The sequence below is a fragment of the Erinaceus europaeus genome, chromosome 12, assembly GCF_950295315.1.
Source record: "Erinaceus europaeus chromosome 12, mEriEur2.1, whole genome shotgun sequence".
In the NCBI taxonomy this organism is placed as follows: domain Eukaryota; kingdom Metazoa; phylum Chordata; class Mammalia; order Eulipotyphla; family Erinaceidae; genus Erinaceus; species Erinaceus europaeus.
Genome location: NC_080173.1, coordinates 22703374 through 22717088, shown reverse-complemented (window position 1 = coordinate 22717088; position 13715 = coordinate 22703374). Strand labels below are relative to the sequence as shown.

The 13715-nt window shown below is 40.6% G+C and overlaps 1 pseudogene; it reads left to right on the top strand.

The window, feature by feature from the left end:
- The first annotated feature begins 235 nt into the window (after positions 1-235).
- LOC103111351 (G2/mitotic-specific cyclin-B1-like) lies at positions 236-1656 on the top strand (annotated as a pseudogene).
- The last annotated feature ends 12059 nt before the right edge of the window (positions 1657-13715 follow it).

Here is a 13715-nt window from a genome sequence, read left to right as displayed (position 1 = left end):
TGCCATTCATATTTGAAGAGATAAAAATTGCTCAGGCAAACAAAAACAAGTCTGACCAAAATAAATAAATAAATAAACTCATAAAAGTAGAAAACAAATCCCACTCCAAGTAGCAAAATAAATAAAAAATCTTGGGAGTAGAAAATCTGTTGATCTGTGGAGCGTTTGTGTCCTGGGCTGACCTCCTGTGTTCTGTTTTTTTCCCCCTGAGCTGCTGCTTAATGAAAAGGAAGCCATGGCCCTCTGGGCCACCAGGAACATGAAAATTGATGCTGTACATAAGGTGGAGATCAATATGGCAGATGCCATGCATGTGTCTATGGGTACTGTTGCTGCATTCAAGGTCAGGCTGAGACCAAGAATGGTTCTTGGAGACATTGGCAACAAAGTTAGCAAACTGCCACAGGCCAAAATGCTTCTGAAAAAGGAACCACAAACTAGCTGTTGGAAAAGGAATCCAAGCCTTTGGTGCAGCCAGAGACCAAGCCTGAACTGGAACAGGAGTCCCCTAGAGAAGAAAAACTTTTATCTGAGCTTATTTTGGTGGACACTCCCTCTGTGAGCCTGATGGAGACATCTGGGTGTACTTTGGCAGAAGATCTGTGCCAAGCTTTCCCTGATGTAATTCATTTAAATTTTTTTTAAAAATTGTATTTATTTATTGGATAGAGACAGCCAGAAATTGAGAGGGAAGAAGGTGAGAGAGAAAGAGAGAGAGAGAGGAAGAGAGAGGGAGGGAGGGAGGGAGAGATAGACCTGCAACACTGCTTCACTACTTGTGAAGCTTCCCCCCAGCATGTGGGGACTGGGGGCTCAAACCCAGGTCTTTTCATATTGTAACATGTGTGCTCAACCAGGTGCACCACAACCCAGCCCCTTCTCATGTAATTCATCCAGAAGATGGAGCTGACCCAAACCTTGGTAATGAATATGTGAAAGATATCTAGCCACTTTAATTGACTGGCTCGTGCAGGTTCAAATGAAATTCAGGTTGCTAAAGGAGACTATTATGTAACTGTTTCTATTATTGATTGGTTCACGCAGAACAATTGTGTGCCCAAGAAGATGCTGCAACTGGTTGGTGTTACTACTGTTTATATAAAATAAGCAAATATGAAACAAGCAAATATGAAATGCACCATCCCGAAATTGGAAACTTTGCCATTGTGACTGATAATACTTACACTAAGCACCAAATCAGAGAGATGGAAATGAAGACTCTAAGAGCTTTAAATTTTGGTGTGGGTTGCCCTCTGCCTCTACACTTCCTTTGTAGAGCATCTAAGATTGGAGAGGTTGATGTCGAACAACACACATTGGCCAAATACCTAATGGAACTGATTATGTTGGGTTACAATATGGTGCACTTTCCTCCTCAGACTGCAGCAGGAACTTTTTGCTTAGCACTGAAAAGTCTCACTAAGGGTGAACGGACACCAGCTCTACAGCACCACCTGTCCTACCTGGAGGATTCCCTTCTTGTTATATAGCACCTGGCTAAGAAGGTAGTCATGGTGAATAGTGGTCTTCCAAAGCACATGATTTACCAAGAACAAGTGTGCCACATCGAAGCATGTTAAAATCAGTGCTCTGGCACAACCAAATTATGCACTGGTACAAGATCTGGCAAAGGCTTTGGCAAAGTGTAGCTTATGAACTTGACTTGGAATACTATATCTACAAATAAAATTGGCACTATATGTTATCTGTACATAGTATGTTACACATACTTTTAATTAAGTTTATGGACCTTTTTACTTAAAAAAATCTTGGAAAAAATGGAAACTAACTTTTAAAAAGATATTTTTAAATTTTTTAAATCTTCTTACTTATTTATTATTGGATAGAGACAGAGAAATTGAGAGGGGATAGGTATAGAGATAAGGAAAGAGACAGAGAGACACCTGCAGCCTTGCTTCACCACTTGTCACGTTTTCCTCCAGTAGTTGGGGACCAGGGGCTTGAATGCTGGTCCTAGCTCACTATAATGTGTGCACTTTGCCAGGTGTGCCACTGCCTGGCCCTAGTAACTAAAATTTTTTTGTCAATAATCTTACCAAACTTCAGCAGTCAAAACTTACCAATCAATAAACACACAGTGGTAGGATGGGCCAAAAAGCAACAAAATTTAACCTTCCATGATCTATAGGAGACTCATTTGTGCTTGAATGATAAACATAAATTCAATGCAAAAGATCAGAAAACAGTCATATAGGCAAATGGCACTCTAAAAAATAAACAATCAGGCTTGTAGCAAATAAGATAGACATAAAGCTAAAAAAGTTAACAAGTGGGGAGTCGGGCGGTGGTGCAGCGGTTAAGCACACGTGGTGCAAAGCACAAGGACTAGCTTAAGGATCCCGGTTCAAGCCCCTGGCTCCCCACCTCAGGGGAGTCGCTTCACAAGTGGTGAAGCAGGTCTGAGGTGTCTGTCTTTCTCTCCCCCGTCTTCTTCTCCTCTCTCCATTTCTCTCTGTCCTGTCCAAAAACAACATCAATAACCACAACAATGTTAAACAACAAGGGCAACAAAGGGGAAAATAAATAAAATAAATATTAAAAAAATTTTTAAAAAAGTTAACAAGTGCTAGTGATAGGCACTATAAAATGATGAAAGGATTGACAAATGAGGCTCAGTAAGAAAAGACAAAGTCCAGGAGCCAGGTAGGTGGTGGTAGACCTGATTAAGCACTCACATTACATTGTGCAAGGACCCAGGTTCAAGCCTCTGCTCCTCACCTGCAAGGGGAAGCTTATGAGTGGTGAAGCAGGGCTGCAGATGTCTATCTCCTCCCCTCTCAATTTCTCTCTACCGCTATCAAATAATAAAAAGGAACCTAAAAAGAAAGAAAGAAAGAAAGAAAGAAAGAGAGAAAAGAAGGAAGGAAGAAACAACAAAGCCCTACCACATAGTCAGCGACTGCCACCTCTCCAGATTCAAAGGAGGTCTCGAATCTTTCCATCAGGCTCAACCTGACGCTGTTGACTGGCTACGGAAAAAGGGCAAATGCTAGAAGAATGTCACAGATGTCACAGAAATATAAGGATATAAGCTACTATTATGAAAGTTAACTCACTAAGTTTGAGAACCTAGAAGACATGGACAAGATTGTTAGAAGCATACAGTCTTTAAAGATTGAATAGAGGGGAATACAGAACATGAACAGACCAGTTACAAGCGAGGAAATAGCAACTGCAGTTATAAGTCTCCCTCAAAACAAAAATCTAGGACCAAGTGGTCTTATTAGTGTTCTACCAAGCAATCAAAGATGGCTTAATATCTATGCTATTCTTAAAAAAAGAAACTTTTAAAAATATAATTATTGCAAGTACTTTTTATGATGTTACCATGGCTTTGATACAAAAAAACAAAACAAACAAGCAAACAAACGAAAAACCTAACAACAATCCACATGGAAAAATAATCTATATAACAGCTCACTATATTAGGCACCATCTTCAGCTTGTCACATGTCCCACAATTTATTCAATCAGTGTAAAATATTTGAATTTTAGTTCGTTTAAAGTGTTTCCCTTTTGTAAAAGAAAACATTTTATACTCATATCTGAATCTTTATACATATGTTAATATTTCACTTAATGAAATAACTTGGCTTCTGGTGTTTATCTTGCTTTACTTAATGCATCTTAGTGAACACCTTTACTTTCTGAAATAAGCTGAGATATAAAACTAGGCATCCTTAATCTCAGCACAATTTCCCACCAGCCAACTGGGATGAACACTGTCTTTACACTGAATTTTCCTCTGAGGACACAAGATACAAAGAAGAAGAGAGGTACTCTGACATCAGGGCTTTAAATTCCACGAAGGGAGACAAATGAGCTATAGAAATGTGCATACAATTATCAAATGGAGAAAAATGACATAAGGTGATAACTGAAAGGTAAGAAACACAACAGTTCAGGCAGGAACTGGGGAATTAAGCAAATATTTACTGTGCCAATTCCTAAGCGAAGTGAAAACTGGGGAAGCAATGGAAATGAAGACAGTATTTACCCTCAGGAACTGCAGGTTTTTAAGGAGTGAAAAAGGGTGAGCAGGGAGGAGGAATCTCAGAGTAGTCAGTTCAGCCTTGAACAGTAACTCAGCGAGTGTACTTAGAGATACACACAGGATCTTCTTGAATCTTAGAGGTGAAGCTCTTATATGGGAAGAAGGGATACAAAAAAGTTTCCAAAGAGTTTATCTTAAAGATTGCAGAGAATGCCAACAATGAGGGAAGGAATCAACAGGGCCAAAACTTTTTTGCAGAGCAGTGCTCCATCCTACTGACTTAATTAAGGTGATAAAGCTACACTAGGAAATTTGTTGTAAGTCTTGACTTATTTAAAACAAAAAAGTGTGTCAATTATTTAATATATGCAAAATAATTTTGAGAGAGAAAGAGAGAGAGGCAAATCAGAGCTCCATTCAGTTCCTAAGTGGTACCAGTGATCCAACTTAGGCCTCAGACTATAAGGCATGTGCTCTACCACTGAGTTGCCTCTTTGGCACTAACTTTCTATATTAATTCAGTTAAAAAAAAAGGGGGGGGGGATAGGGCTTCAATTCACTAAATTGTTTTCTATGATCCCCTGGGGAATTTATGTGCAGACTCACTGTCACAGACCTAAAGTGAATGTAGGTTTGGTTGTTGACTAAGTAGAGGGCAGTGGCAGGTACAAAAACTTAGGAGGTGGCACCATGAGTTGTATACACATATATGTAGGTGTGAAACTATACCCCTGAGATCTTATAATTTTTTTTAGTCAATGTTAAATCAGCAGTAATAAAAATTTAAAGAGAGAGAAATGCCTTAGCATTTGAAGTAAACCAAACCATCAGGAATGGGCCCTTGAAAAGCCCCTTCAAATTTGCAAAAGAAAGAGTAAACAGGCTTCCCTTGTCTTGCAAAAAAGATTAAAGGACACTGTTTTTTTCTTTTTCTTTTTTTCCTTTTTTATCTTTTAACACTGGCTGTCTTACTCTTTGTTGTGTAGAGTTGGTGCCTGGGGAGGACTGACCAGTTTTATTTCAGTCAGTCACAATCACAATCTCTTTGTAAGAGACCTGGGTCACTCAGGATGGTCCCTACACATGGTGGGATAGGACAATGGAGTCTGAGATAGTTAACTTTGGGTGATTCATACTAATATTTAAGCTCAAAGCAAAAGATTGATCATTCGCACAAATAGACTGGTTTGGGTACAGTGTGAAGGTAATAAAACTCCTACAGACCCAAGCCATCTAGGCACAGCAGGTGTACTTTGCTAAAAATAAAATTATATATACACATATATGTGCTTTCTATGAGAATATTAAAGGAAGAAGTCTTCAAAGTTAAAGCTCCGCTGTTCTTCTACTGGTGCATGGGCACTTGAGGACAAGCCAGCCATTAAGGCGCCATCTACAAGTAAGAGTGCAAGACCCTTCTTCAACAGTGCTCCCACCCCACCCCCTTTTGCCCTTTAGTTCAGTGTAGGTAGTGATGCTTCACCAATAAGTAGAATTCATCTGGTCTGGGGAAGAGGAGTTTACTGCTTCTGGACTTAGGAAGACTTTGAGGTTTAGTCTTATGCATGGGAGTAAGTTTCAAAAGTCTTGTGTTAATAGACTGTTTATGTTATTGGTAAGACTTCCAGTTAATGGCAGGTTATCGGTAAATTTTTGGGAGGCAAAAGCTTATGTGGATTTTTTACTGGGCTAGAGGTAAGGCTAGCACCCCTACACCAACACACCTTGTTCAAAGGCTAATGTGTTGTTTATCACTCATTGTTATTCAAATTGAGTTAAGGGTCCTAGGACTCTAATGGGGATGATTATATGGGAGAGCTACTTTCCTACCTTCCCAAAGCTTATCTGCTGGATTTTACTGGGGCTGAAGCCTCCTGTGAGATAAGCTTGCAGTGTGGCCAGTGGGGATTTTTGCTCAGACTATGAGAGTAATTTTACTCATAATATGGCCATGTTTATACTTTTGTTTCTGGTATGAATTAATAATTTACTTTTGATATTTAATAAAAACCAGACATCACCTCATCAATGTTTAAACAAAAACAGTGCTATTCATCTTATTAATTTTGGTGAGGTTGTCTTCTTCTGGTGGATTCAGAGGATGGATGGTGGGTGGGCGGGCAGTCTCTGGGATCTAGTGCCAGATGGTTCTTGAACTACAAGAACTATAAGTACTAGCCTCTAGATCAGGTGGGTATCTGTGGGTCACTACTGAAGGCAGGATAATGGAGAGGGTTGTAGTGTCAGGGCCTTTGCTGAGTAGAGGGGTCAAGAATACTTCTTAGGGCAACTGGGAAGATAGATCTAATGGCAGAGGATAGGGCTTGCATGTCTGGGGTTCCTAGTTTGATTCCTGTACTGGAGTGGTGCTCTGGCTTTATTCATGTGCAACTCTATGCCATTTGAAATAACAACAATACTATGTTAATGTGGTGTACATACCGAAGAAAGTTCTTGCTAGCATGTATCTTGGAATGAGGGCTTGATAGGCACTAAGCACATTATACACATGATCTTATCTTTTCCTTCCAATTCCACTAGGAGGTGCCCAGTTTATGGTGGAGAAAACCACAGATCAGATCAGAGATGTTAGGCAACTTGTCTATCTCTATAATGTGCAAGCTTGCTTGGCCTTTCTCCAAGGGTGTCTGTGCTCTTGACCCCACTGCCATACTAGAATCAATTCTCTCTTCCAATGTTCCTCAACAAAGCCACAATATTCTTGGCATAGGCTTCTTCTGGTTTGGAAGTTGACTACTAATATTGACTACTAAGTCTGAGCAAACTCTATTCTTTATGAAAAACAGCTGTCTTCACCAGTTCTGTGAGCAGGTCTGAGTGTAGTAGTAAATCCAGACTTGCAGGTTCTCGGGAATTGGTTGGAAATTGGGTGTCCTGCTCTGTCCTGCCTCCTGCAATAAAGACCAGTGATGTCTCTCTTGGGGGAACATGAGGGCAAGGGCTCTCTGATTCTATTTTCATGAACTGGATGCCACACCACCCACTATGGTCCAGATACACTGTTCTCTGTTGGGTTTCTCAAAAATGTCTAAGGTTCTGTCCTGTCTCAGGCCCTTTGAGGTAGCTGATTTTTCACTTCCTCAGAGTCACTTTTCCTGACCCCAGATGAGCACCTCTCTACCACTGCCTAGTTCTGGCTATTTACCACATACCAATTTGTTGGTTTACTAGCTAACTGTTTACCTTCCCAATAGAATGATGCTCTACAAGGGTAGAGAACATGTGTATTTGGCTTATTCACAGATTTCCAATATTTAGTGTAGAGCCTGCCCTCAAATAGATTTTCAGTACTTTTTCTTTTTTCACAAATAGGTAAGTCAAACTTGAAAGTCTTCAAAATTCATGGCCACTGGGTATCTCAGAATGTTCCTTTATCTCTGAGTCTCAGTTATCTCGTCTGTGAAATGGCCTTGAGATGACCTCTAAGCTCCCTCCAGCTTTGAAATTCCACAGCTCTCTGATCTGACTTTGGAAACTGCTGAGCCCCACCTCATTCAGTTATTTTGCCTTTATCGCCTGAGTGCTTCTTTAGAAAAGGGGGCGAGGTTGTTCTGAGAGAACTTTAATTCCTTTTCTAGCATTTGGGCAATTTGCCAGTTCTTGTAATTTTGTTTAAAAAAATCTGAAAAGTTAACTGAGTTATTGATTGAGGAGTTTTGAATCTCTGCTAGTGACACCCAACTGTTGGCAGTTTGGTATTCTTTTTTCTTTTAATTCATCTTTTCTTTCTCTTCCCCCCCCTTTTTTTTTGATAATTTGTGAGATTACAAGTCAGTCTCTGAAAAAACAATTCTTGCACTCTATAATATAGTTGTATTTTTAAATTTTGCTTTTGACTTTAATTGCAGCCAGGCATGAAACAAGAGAATGAGGGTGCCATTCCAGATGAGTGCACATTCAAAATCATTCAAACTCTTCTTGGAGGAGGAGAGGAAAATTAATAATGAGAACAAACAGGCCTTTGGAACTAGGCTTCCCCTCCTCCCTGCTTTGTAAAACGGAATCCTTTTCCCAACAGTGTAAATGGAAAAACCACCAGAGCAAACAAACTGGAGGAGGTGCTGGCACAGATGGATCTTTTGGTCCAGCAGACCTGAATAGAGTGAAGACTGAGCCATGTATATGATGAAACCAGATAATCCAACATCCACTCATTTAGTCTTTCATCCAACAAATGTTTGCTTATTGCCTATTCTGTGCCAGACTTTGGTTTGGGTGTGAGGATAGAATAGTGGATAAGTGGTAAAATTCCTATCCCAAGACAATCTTACTATTCATGATAATAGAAATTTATTATTCACATTAACCTGTACACAACTCAGTTTGCTCCATTTAAAATTTACTTATTTGTTTTGGATAGAGATAGAAATTGAGAGGGGGAGGGAGGTGGAGAAGAGAGATAGAAAGAGATAGAAAGAAAAGAGAGAGAGAGATAGAAAGAAATTGAGTGAATAAAACCTGCATCACTGTTTTACTACTCTTTTTTTTTTTTCCTCCAGGGTTATTGCTGGGCTCGGTGCCTGCACCATGAATCCACCGCTCCTGGAGGCCATTTTTTCCCCTTTTTGTTGCCCTAGTTGTTGCAGCCTCGTTGCGGTTATTATTGCCATTGTTGACGTTGCTTTGTTGTTGGATAGGACAGAGAGAAATGGAGAGAGGAGGGGAAGACAGAGAGAGAGGGGAGAGAAAGATAGACACCTGCAGACCTGCTTCACCGCCCGTGAAGCGACTCCCCTGCAGGTGGGGAGCAGGGGGCTCGAACCGGGATCCTTACGTCGGTCCCTGCGCTTTGCGCCATGAGCGCTTAACTCACTGCGCCACCGCCCGACTCTCTGTTTTACCACTCTTGAAGCTTCTCCCCTGTAGGTGGGGATGGGATGCATGAGTCCTTGCACACTGTAATATGTGGGTTCTACAAGGTGAACCACCACCTGGTCCCCAGTGTGGTTCTTGTAAAAATATTTATTTGGGGGGTCGGGCAGTAGCACAGCAGGTTAAGCGCACATGGCGCCAAGCACAAAGACCCGGCATAAGGTTCCTGGTTCGAGCCCCTGGCTCCCCACCTGCAGGGGAGTTGCTTCACAGGCGGTGAAGCAGGTCTGCAGGTGTCTGTCTTTCTCTCCTCCTCTCTGTCTTCCCCCTCCATTTCTCTCTGATATATCCAACAATGAACGATGTCAACAATAACAATAATAACCATAACAAGACTACAACAACAAGGGCAACAAAAGGGGGGAAAATGGCCTCCAGGAGCAGTGGGTTCATGGTGCAGGCACTGAGCCCCAGCAATAACCCTGGAGGCAATATATATGAAGGAGAAGAGAAGAGATGAGAAGAGAAGAGAAGAGAAGAGTAGAGAAGAGTAGAGAAGAGAAGAGAAAAGAAGAGAAGAGGGGCTGGGTGATGGAGCACCTGGTTGACTGCACATGTTACAGTGCTCAGGTTTAAGCCCCCGGTCTCCACCTGCAGGGGTAAAGCTTTGCAAATGTGAAGCAATGTTGCAAGTATCTTTCTTTTTCTCTCCATCTCTATCACCCCCTTCCCTCTTGATTTCTGGCTGTCTCTATCCAATAAGTAAATAAAGATAATTTAAAAGAGATAGATAGATAGATAGATAGATAGAGAGAGGGAAGGGAAGGGAAGGGAAGGGAAGGGAAGGGAAGGGAAGAGAAGAGAAGAGAAGAGAAGAGAAGAGAAAAGAAGAGAAGAGAAGAGAGACAAGAGTACCAGTCCATCACATGTAATGCCAGGGATTGGCTCTAGGGTCTCACATACTCAAGTGTTCACATGCTTCTCTACCTGCTAACCACTTTCCCAGTGACTTAACAGATATATGAGAGAGAGAGAGAGAGAGAGAGAGAGAAAGAGAGAGAGAGAGGAAATACCAGAGCATCTGGCATATTTGATGTTGGGGTTTGAACTTGGGACTACATGCTTGCAAGTCTGGCACTCTCCCCACTTTACAACCTCCCACATGACAGTACAAATACTTCTAATGACTTTTCTCATTTAGTCCTCACAATATTTTTTATGAAGCAAGCACTACTATGAGCCCTATTTTAGAGATGAGGAAACCAAGGCATAGGGGAATGAGATGAGTTGTTCAGCATGGCGTGACTGGACAGGGAAGTAGCTGTTAAAGAGTTTCTGAAAGCAGGACTTTTAAATTTAATTTGATTTATTTTAATTTTTTGTAAGCAGAACTTTTAAACCAAGAGATTTAGAGTCTAGGAAAGCAAGTAGGGGAATAAACAGGTGGTTTGAAGATAGTTGGAGAACTGACAAGCTAGGAAGCATAGAGAAAGAGCTGAATTGGGAGATTGATGGGCAATGTATGAAAACTTTTGTCTACATTGAGAACTGGGTGAGAAAGAGTAGAAGGCAATGGGCAGTCTGTTTTGGAAGAGTTAGAATGAATTCAGGTGAGGGAGAAGTAGATAGCATGGACAAGGAGAATTGGAGAGGAAAACAGTAAGTAAATGAAGAGTCTGGAAAGTCAGACTTTTGTGTGTTGGCAGTAATGGGAAGGCCTTGAAGTAGCATCATCTGCATCTTGAAATTCTCATCTTGGAAAGGCCATGTCTATTTGCTCTGTGCACAGAATGGGCTGGAAGGCTGGAAGCAGAGAGCTGGATTAGATCTAGGGCTCAGAGAGGATAGTGGTCTAACTTGAGATGCGGGCAGTGATGGAAAAGAGAAGTATATAGGTTTGAGAGTATTCAGGGTATAGAAATGACTTGGTAACAATTTAGATTTCCATTCTACAAATCAGACAAGAGACCACATTGAACCACTCTAGTTACTGGTGATAACTGAAGAGTCTTCACTTCGTTATACAGAGCAGAATGGCTTGTGAGAAGACCATAGAGTCTTTTTTTGGGGGGTGGGGGGGGCTAGGCAGTGGTGCACTTGGTTAAGCGCACATAATATTAAATGAAAGGAACTGCTTAAGGATCCAGGTTTGAGCCCCCAGCTCCTTACCTGTCGTGGGGAAGCTTCATAAGCAGTGAAGCAGGTCTGCAGGCATCTGTCTTTCTCTCTCTCACTCTATCTCCTCCTCCCCTTTCAATTTTTCTCTGTCCTACCCAATAAAATGGAACAAATGGTTGCCAGGAACAGTGGATTCTTGGTTGGCACCAAGCTCCAGTGATAATCCTGGAGGCAAAGAAAGAAAATTACATTTTCTCAAAGGCACAGCCAAGTTGATATGAAGAATGCATTCATACCCATATAACATCTTTTTATACTTTCTCAAGTTTAAAATTTTTTATGCATTTTTAAAATGAGAATAAGAGAGGGTAGATAATCTCTCTGTCATATGTGATTCTGGGTGATCAAACCCAGGGTCCCCTTACATTTAAGTCATGTGATTTACTGCTGAGCTACCTCTTCAGCCCCAATGCCATGCTTCTTTATACTGTTCTTTAACTCCTCCCTATGAAAAGTGCCCTTCAATATTATTTGACATAAGTGGCATATTAAACAATACCTGTACATTTTTTTCTAAGAGTAAAGTCAAGAGGTTTAGCTACCTCTTCTTCTTTTTTAGACACAGACTGTAAAGCAGAGAAGCAGAAAGAGTGAAAGTGGAAGAGACTACAGCACCAAAAATTTTTTCAATGTGGTAGGGGCCAGGCTTGAACCTGAGTTGCGAGGCAGTACCTTATCCAAGGGAGCTATTTCACCAGCTCAACATGTAGATTTTAAGCCAAATTCCTTCTTACCTGTTACATGTGTTGAAATTCTCATAAAGAAGCCTATTCTTCTGCTAGGGTATCATTTTCAAAAGACCTTTAAGAAACACACATCTGTTGTTTTGGGAACTTTTTTTTTTGCACTTACTAGTAAGTCAAAAGTGATTAATTTATTGGATGTAGTATCTGCCACTTAGCATGGTGCAGGACATGAAAGAAACGAGAACAGGGATGTCCTGGAGATTTGGAGGTTAGGGATACTTTGGTTAGAGTTTTGTAAAAGTTAAGTAATCCTAGTATGAACCTCATGGGAGATCACAGAAAAACCAGCCAGATTATCTCAAAGAAAGAAAAGAGTCATGGTTAAGAGAAGAAACAGAAAAGCAGAAATCTGATCAGAGCAGGGCTAGAGAGATAACTCACCCAATTTCCTTGCCTTATGTGAAATCTACGTCTAGCATCACATGATGGTGTCACTGCACTAGGGAAATCTCTAATGCTATGCTATGCTATCTCTCTCTCTTTATCTCTGTCTGAATAAGGAATTTGGTTGGAAAGCAGCAAAAAAATGTATATGTACTCCAAAAAGAGAAAAAGAAAGAAAGGAAGAAATGAAACTGGTCAGAAGAAAGAGTTACAGTATGGTCACCCAGTCTTATTTTTCCACCACAGTGCTGACATAGTAGACCAAGTCTCACTTTTTTTTCCAAGTCTCATTTTTAACTGACCTATACAACAAATTCAAGACACCAAGATTCCCTGCCTGCCTACTTGAGGTGATATTTAGATTTGCAAAGAAAGTTCTACTTTCTATTGTCCAAATATCTTTTTCAAAGAGAAAATATATATATATATATATATATATATATTTCATGGAAAAGGTGAAGGGAGGGAAACAGAGAGAAAAATCCCCCCCCCTGCATGTGTGTGTGTGAGAGAGAGATAGAGAGGAAGAGTGAGAGAGTGATACATTAGAGCATTGTTCTGACATATGAAGTGTTGGGGGACTGAATCTAAACCCCTCATACATGCAAGCTTGTTGCTCTATCTGCCAAGCCATCATCCAAATACCTTTATTACATTTCAGCTGTTGTTTGTCCATGAATTGTGTCTACTCATTGTCATTTGAGGAAGCTCTTGTACAACACAAGGATAAAATCACAAAAGCATAGGTCTATGAAGTAGAAGCATCTTAGGGATAATTGATGACCAGGAAAACATAACTAGAGGAAAGATAAACCATATAGGTGCAAGACTTGGATGAGAATGGAAATCTCTAGTTTCTAATATGAGCAATTCCCCCCCCCCCCTTCTCTCTCTCCCAGAACATGGCTAACCTCTGGCTAATGGCAGTACTGAGGATTGACCCTGGGACCTTTGATGCTTCAGGTATGAATCTTTCCCCCCATAATCATTATGCTATCCCCCACACCCCATATCAGATTCCTAGCTAAATAAAGGGAAATTCATGATCCAAAATGAGTAGGTTTTGCTAGAAAAGACATAGGAGAGGCAATGGCAATATTTTGTTTAATTTATTTTTAAGAATCTATGTTGTATTTGTGGAGAATTACCCTTGATCTTCCCCATGTCATAACTCTGTAGGACTTTCGATCAAATAGCCAAAAAGTACACTCAGCCTTCACCCGCACATATATGTGAGTACACATGCCTAATTCTGCCCACTCACGTTCTCTGTGCCAATATTTAAGATATTGGTATAACCCAGGGAATCCAATCAGAATCCCTTCATGAAATAGGATGTATGAGTGCCCTCTTCCTTTATGAAGACCTCAAAGGTCAAGGTTTCATATTGGTATTTGAAAGAATCTGCCTAAGTATAAAACGAACACAGGAAAAAGCAGAACTCCAAATGAGAAAAAATGAGAAAGGTAGGAAGATAGAGATAGGGGAGGAGAAACAGATTGAGAGATTAAGAGATTGAGATAGAATAGAAGAAACAAACATCTAAAAGAAATTATTTG